The following is a 6,240-nucleotide window of genomic DNA, read 5'->3' as shown; positions in this document are numbered from 1 at the left end:
CTTTTTCTCCAGAAAACGCGTTTTCGGCCGGAAACGTGTACGTTTGCACTTCCCGGCCACAGGGAAGCTGCTAGCCGGCAATTCTCTGCCTGGTTCTACCCGCTGCCCAGAACGCTTCGCAGGGCAAAAGCGATTCTCGTCCTCCGTGCTTGCTTTTTCTCAGAAAGAGCCGTGGTGTGCGTTTTCGCCGGAAAACGCGTTTTCGACCGAAAACGTTTACGTTTGCACTTCCCGGCCACAGGGAAGCTGCTAGACGGGAATTCTCTGCCTGGTTCTACCCGCTGCCCGGAACGCTACGCAGGGCAAAAGCGATTCTCGTCCTCCGTGCTTGCTTTTTCTCAGAAAGAGCCGTGGTGTGCGTTTTCGCCGGAAAACGCGTTTTCGGCCGAAAACGTGTACGTTTGCACTTCCCGGCCACAGGGAAGCTGCTAGCCGGGAATTCTCTGCCTGGTTCTTCCCGCTGCCCGGAACGCTTCGCAGGGCAAAAGCGATTCTCGTCCTCCGTGCTTGCTTTTTCTCAGAAAGAGCCGTGGTGTGCGTTTTCGCCGGAAAACGCGTTTTCGGCCGAAAACGTTTACGTTTGCACTTCCCGGCCACAGGGAACCTGCTAGACGGGAATTCTCTGCCTGGTTCTACCCGCTGCCCGGAACGCTACGCAGGGCAAAAGCGATTCTCGTCCTCCGTGCTTGCTTTTTCTCAGAAAGAGCCGTGGTGTGCGTTTTCGCGGGAAAACGCGTTTTCGGCCGAAAACGTGTACGTTTGCACTTCCCCGCCACAGGGAAGCTGCTAGCCGGGAATTCTCTGCCTGGTTCTACCCGCTGCCCGGAACGCTACGCAGAGCAAAAGCGATTCTCGTCCTCCGTGCTTGCTTTTTCTCAGAAAGAGCCGTGGTGTGCGTTTTCGCGGGAAAACGCGTTTTCGGCCGAAAACGTGTACGTTTGCACTTCCCCGCCACAGGGAAGCTGCTAGCCGGCAATTCGCTGCCTGGTTCTACCCGCTGCCCGGAACGCTACGCAGGGCAAAAGCGATTCTCGTCCTCCGTGCTTGCTTTTTCTCAGAAAGAGCCGTGGTGTGCGTTTTCGCCGGAAAACACTTTTTCGGCCGAAAACGTGTATGTTTGCACTTCCCCGCCACAGGGAAGCTGCTAGCAGGGAATTCGCTGCCTGATTCTACCCGCTGCCCGGAACGCTACGCAGGGCAAAAGCGATTCTCGTCCTCCGTGCTTGCTTTTTCTCAGAAAGAGCCGTGGTGTGCGTTTTCGCCGGAAAACGCGTTTTCGGCCGAAAACGTGTACGTTTGCACTTCCCCGCCACAGGGAAGCTGCTAGCAGGGAATTCGCTGCATGTTTCTACCCGCTGCCCGGAACGCTACGCAGGGCAAAAGCGATTCTCGTCCTCCGTGCTTGCTTTTTCTCAGAAAGAGCCGTGGTGTGCGTTTTAGCCGGAAAACGCGTTTTCGGCCGAAAACGTGTACGTTTGCTCTTCCCGGCCACAGGGAAGCTGCTAGCCGGGAATTCTCTGCCTGGTTCTACCCGCTGCCCGGAACGCTACGCAGGGCAAAAGCGGTTCTCGTCCTCCGTGCTTGCTTTTTCTCAGAAAGAGCCGTGGTGTGCGTTTTCGCCGGAAAACGCGTTTTCGGTCGAAAACGTGTACGTTTGCACTTCCCCGCCACAGGGAAGCTGCTAGACGGGAATTCTCTGCCTGGTTCTACCCGCTGCCCGGAACGCTACGCAGGGCAAAAGCGATTCTCGTCCTCCGTGCTTGCTTTATCTCAGAAAGAGCCGTGGTGTGCGTTTTCGCCGGAAAACGTGTTTTCGGCCGAAAACGTGTACGTTTGCACTTCCCGGCCACAGGGAAGCTGATAGCAGGGAATTCGCTGCTGGTTCTACCCGCTGCCCGGAACGCTACGCAGGGCAAAAGCGATTCTCGTCCTCCGTGCTTGCTTTTTCTCAGAAAGAGCCATGGTGTGCTTTTTCGCCGGAAAACGCGTTTTCGGCCGAAAACGTGTACGTTTGCACTTCCCCGCCACAGGGAAGCTGCTAGCCGGGAATTCTCTGCCTCGTTCTACCCGCTGCCCGGAACGCTACGCAGGGCAAAAGCGATTCTCGTCCTCCGTGCTTGCTTTTTCTCAGAAAGAGCCGTGGTGTGCGTTTTCGCCGGAAAACGCGTTTTCGGCCGAAAACGTGTACGTTTGCACTTCCCCGCCACAGGGAAGCTGCTAGCCGGGAATTCTCTGCCTAGTTCTACCCGCTGCCCGGAACGCTATGCAGGGCAAAAGCGATTCTCGTCCTCCGTGCTTGCTTTTTCTCAGAAAGAGCCGTGGTGTGCGTTTTCGCCGGAAAACGCGTTTTCGGACGAAAACGTGTACGTTTGCACTTCCCGGCCACAGGGAAGCTGCTAGCCGGGAATTCTCTGCCTGGTTCTACCCGCTGCCCGGAACGCTACGCAGGGCAAAAGCGATTCTCGTCCTCCGTGCTTGCTTTTTCTCAGAAAGAGCCGTGGTGTGCGTTTTCGCCGGAAAACGCGTTTTCGGCCGAAAACGTGTACGTTTGCACTTCCCGGCCACAGGGAAGCTGCTAGCCGGGAATTCTCTGCCTGGTTCTACCCGCTGCCCGGAACGCTTCGCAGGGCAAAAGCGATTCTCGTCCTCCGTGCTTGCTTTTTCTCAGAAAGAGCCGTGGTGTGCGTTTTCGCCGGAAAACGCGTTTTCGGCCGAAAACGTGTACGTTTGCACTTCCCGGCCACAGGGAAGCTGCTAGACGGGAATTCTCTGCCTGGTTCTACCCGCTGCCCGGAACGCTACGCAGGGCAAAAGCGATTCTCGTCCTCCGTGCTTGCTTTTTCTCAGAAAGAGCCGTGGTGTGCGTTTTCGCCGTAAAACGCGTTTTCGGCCGAAAACGTGTACGTTTACACTTCCCCGCCACAGGGAAGCTGCTAGCCGGGAATTCTCTGCCTGGTTCTACCCGCTGCCCGGAACACTATGCAGGGCAAAAGCGATTTTCGTCCTCCGTGCTTGCTTTTTCTCAGAAAGAGCCGTGGTGTGCGTTTTCGCCGGAAAACGCGTTTTCGGCCGAAAACGTGTACGTTTGCACTTCCCGGCCACAGGGAAGCTGCTAGCCGGGAATTCTCTGCCTGGTTCTACCCGCTGCCCGGAACGCTACGCAGGGCAAAAGCGATTCTCGTCCTCCGTGCTTGCTTTTTCTCAGAAATAGCCGTGGTGTGCGTTTTCGCCGCTAAACGCGTTTTCGGCCGAAAACGTGTACGTTTGCACTTCCCGGCCACAGGGAAGCTGCTAGCCGGGAATTCTCTGCCTGGTTCTACCCGCTGCCCGGAACGCTAAGCAGGGCAAAAGCGATTCTCGTCCTCCGTGCTTGCTTTTTCTCAGAAAGAGCCGTGGTGTGCGTTTTCGCCGGAAAACGCGTTTTCGGCCGAAAACGTGTACGTTTGCTCTTCCCGGCCACAGGGAAGCTGCTAGCCGGGAATTCTCTGCCTGGTTCTACCCGCTGCCCGGAACGCTACGCAGGGCAAAAGCGGTTCTCGTCCTCCGTGCTTGCTTTTTCTCAGAAAGAGCCGTGGTGTGCGTTTTCGCCGGAAAACGCGTTTTCGGCCGAAAACGTGTACGTTTGCACTTCCCAGCCACAGGGAAGCTGCTAGCCTGGAATTCTCTGCCTGGTTCTACCCGCTGCCCGGAACGCTACGCAGGGCAAAAGCGATTCTCTTCCTCCGTGCTTGCTTTTTCTCAGAAAGAGCCGTGGTGTGCGTTTTCGCCGGAAAACGCGTTTTCGGCCGAAAACGTGTACGTTTGCACTTCCCCGCCACAGGGAAGCTGCTAGCCGGGAATTCGCTGCCTATTTCTACCCGCTGCTCGGAACGCTACGCAGGGCAAAAGCGATTCTCGTCCTCCGTGCTTGCTTTTTCTCAGAAAGAGCCGTGGTGTGCGTTTTCGCCGGAAAACGCGTTTTCGGCCGAAAACGTGTACGTTTGCACTTCCCGGCCACAGGGAAGCTGCTAGCCGGGAATTCACTGCCTGGTTCTACCCGCTGCCCGGAACGCTACGCAGGGCAAAAGCGATTCTCGTCCTCCGTGCTTGCTTTTTCTCAGAAAGAGCCGTGGTGTGCGTTTTCGCCGGAAAACGCGTTTTCGGCCGAAAACGTGTACGTTTGCACTTCCCCGCCACAGGGAAGCTGCTAGACGGGAATTCTCTGCCTGGTTCTACCCGCTGCCCGGAACGCTACGCAGGGCAAAAGCGATTCTCGTCCTCCGTGCTTGCTTTTTCTCAGAAAGAGCCGTGGTGTGCGTTTTCGCGGGAAAACGCGTTTTCGGCCGAAAACGTGTACGTTTGCACTTCCCCGCCACAGGGAAGCTGCTAGCCGGGAATTCCCTGCCTATTTCTACCCGCTGCTCGGAACGCTACGCAGGGCAAAAGCGATTCTCGTCCTCCGTGCTTGCTTTTTCTCAGAAAGAGCCGTGGTGTGCGTTTTCGCCGGAAAACGCGTTTTCGGCCGAAAACGTGTACGTTTGCACTTCCCGGCCACAGGGAAGCTGCTAGCCGGGAATTCTCTGCCTGGTTCTACCCGCTGCCCGGAACGCTAAGCAGGGCAAAAGCGATTCTCGTCCTCCGTGCTTGCTTTTTCTCAGAAAGAGCCGTGGTGTGCGTTTTCGCCGGAAAACGCGTTTTCGGCCGAAAACGTGTACGTTTGCTCTTCCCGGCCACAGGGAAGCTGCTAGCCGGGAATTCTCTGCCTGGTTCTACCCGCTGCCCGGAACGCTACGCAGGGCAAAAGCGGTTCTCGTCCTCCGTGCTTGCTTTTTCTCAGAAAGAGCCGTGGTGTGCGTTTTCGCCGGAAAACGCGTTTTCGGCCGAAAACGTGTACGTTTGCACTTCCCGGCCACAGGGAAGCTGCTAGCCGGGAATTCTCTGCCTGGTTCTACCCGCTGCCCGGAACGCTACGCAGGGCAAAAGCGATTCTCGTCCTCCGTGCTTGCTTTTTCTCAGAAAGAGCCGTGGTGTGCGTTTTCGCTAGAAAACGCGTTTTCGGCCGAAAACGTGTACGTTTGCAGTTCCCCGCCACAGGGAAGCTCCTAGCCGGGAATTCTCTGCCTGGTTCTACCCGGTGCCCGGAACGCTACGCAGGGCAAAAGCGATTCTCGTCCTCCGTGCTTGCTTTTTCTCAGAAAGAGCCGTGGTGTGCGTTTTCGCCGGAAAACGCGTTTTCGGCCGAAAACGTGTACGTTTGCTCTTCCCGGCCACAGGGAAGCTGCTAGCCGGGAATTCTCTGCCTGGTTCTACCCGCTGCCCGGAACGCTACGCAGGGCAAAATCGGTTCTCGTCCTCCGTGCTTGCTTTTCTCAGAAAGAGCCGTGGTGTGCGTTTTCGCCGGAAATCGCGTTTTCGGCCGAAAACGTGTACGTTTGCACTTCCCCGCCACAGGGAAGCTGCTAGCCGGGAATTCTCTGCCTGGTTCTACCCGCTGCCCGGAACGCTACGCAGGGCAAAAGCGATTCTCGTCCTCCGTGCTTGCTTTTTCTCAGAAAGAGCCGTGGTGTGCGTTTTCGCCGGAAAACGCGTTTTCGGCCGAAAACGTGTACGTTTGCACTTCCCCGCCACAGGGAATCTGCTAGCCGGGAATTCTCTGCCTATTTCTACCCGCTGCTCAGAACGCTACGCAGGGCAAAAACGATTCTCGTCCTCCGTGCTTGCTTTTTCTCAGAAAGAGCCGTGGTGTGCGTTTTCGCCGGAAAACGCGTTTTCGGCCGAAAACGTGTACGTTTGCACTTCCCCGCCACAGGGAAGCTGCTAGCCGGGAATTCTCTGCCTGGTTCGACCCGCTGCCCGGAACGCTACGCAGGGCAAAAGCGATTCTCGTCCTCCGTGCTTGCTTTTTCTCAGAAAGAGCCATGGTGTGCTTTTTCTCCAGAAAACGCGTTTTCGGCCGGAAACGTGTACGTTTGCACTTCCCGGCCACAGGGAAGCTGCTAGCCGGCAATTCTCTGCCTGGTTCTACCCGCTGCCCAGAACGCTTCGCAGGGCAAAAGCGATTCTCGTCCTCCGTGCTTGCTTTTTCTCAGAAAGAGCCGTGGTGTGCGTTTTCGCCGGAAAACGCGTTTTCGACCGAAAACGTTTACGTTTGCACTTCCCGGCCACAGGGAAGCTGCTAGACGGGAATTCTCTGCCTGGTTCTACCCGCTGCCCGGAACGCTACGCAGGGCAAAAGCGATTCTCGTCCTCCGTGCTTGCTTT

This window comes from Athene noctua, unplaced genomic scaffold (genome assembly GCF_965140245.1).
Source record: "Athene noctua unplaced genomic scaffold, bAthNoc1.hap1.1 HAP1_HAP1_scaffold_96, whole genome shotgun sequence".
Lineage (NCBI taxonomy): Eukaryota > Metazoa > Chordata > Aves > Strigiformes > Strigidae > Athene > Athene noctua.
The sequence above is the reverse complement of the archived record's forward strand: the minus strand, read 5'-3'. Positions refer to the sequence as shown.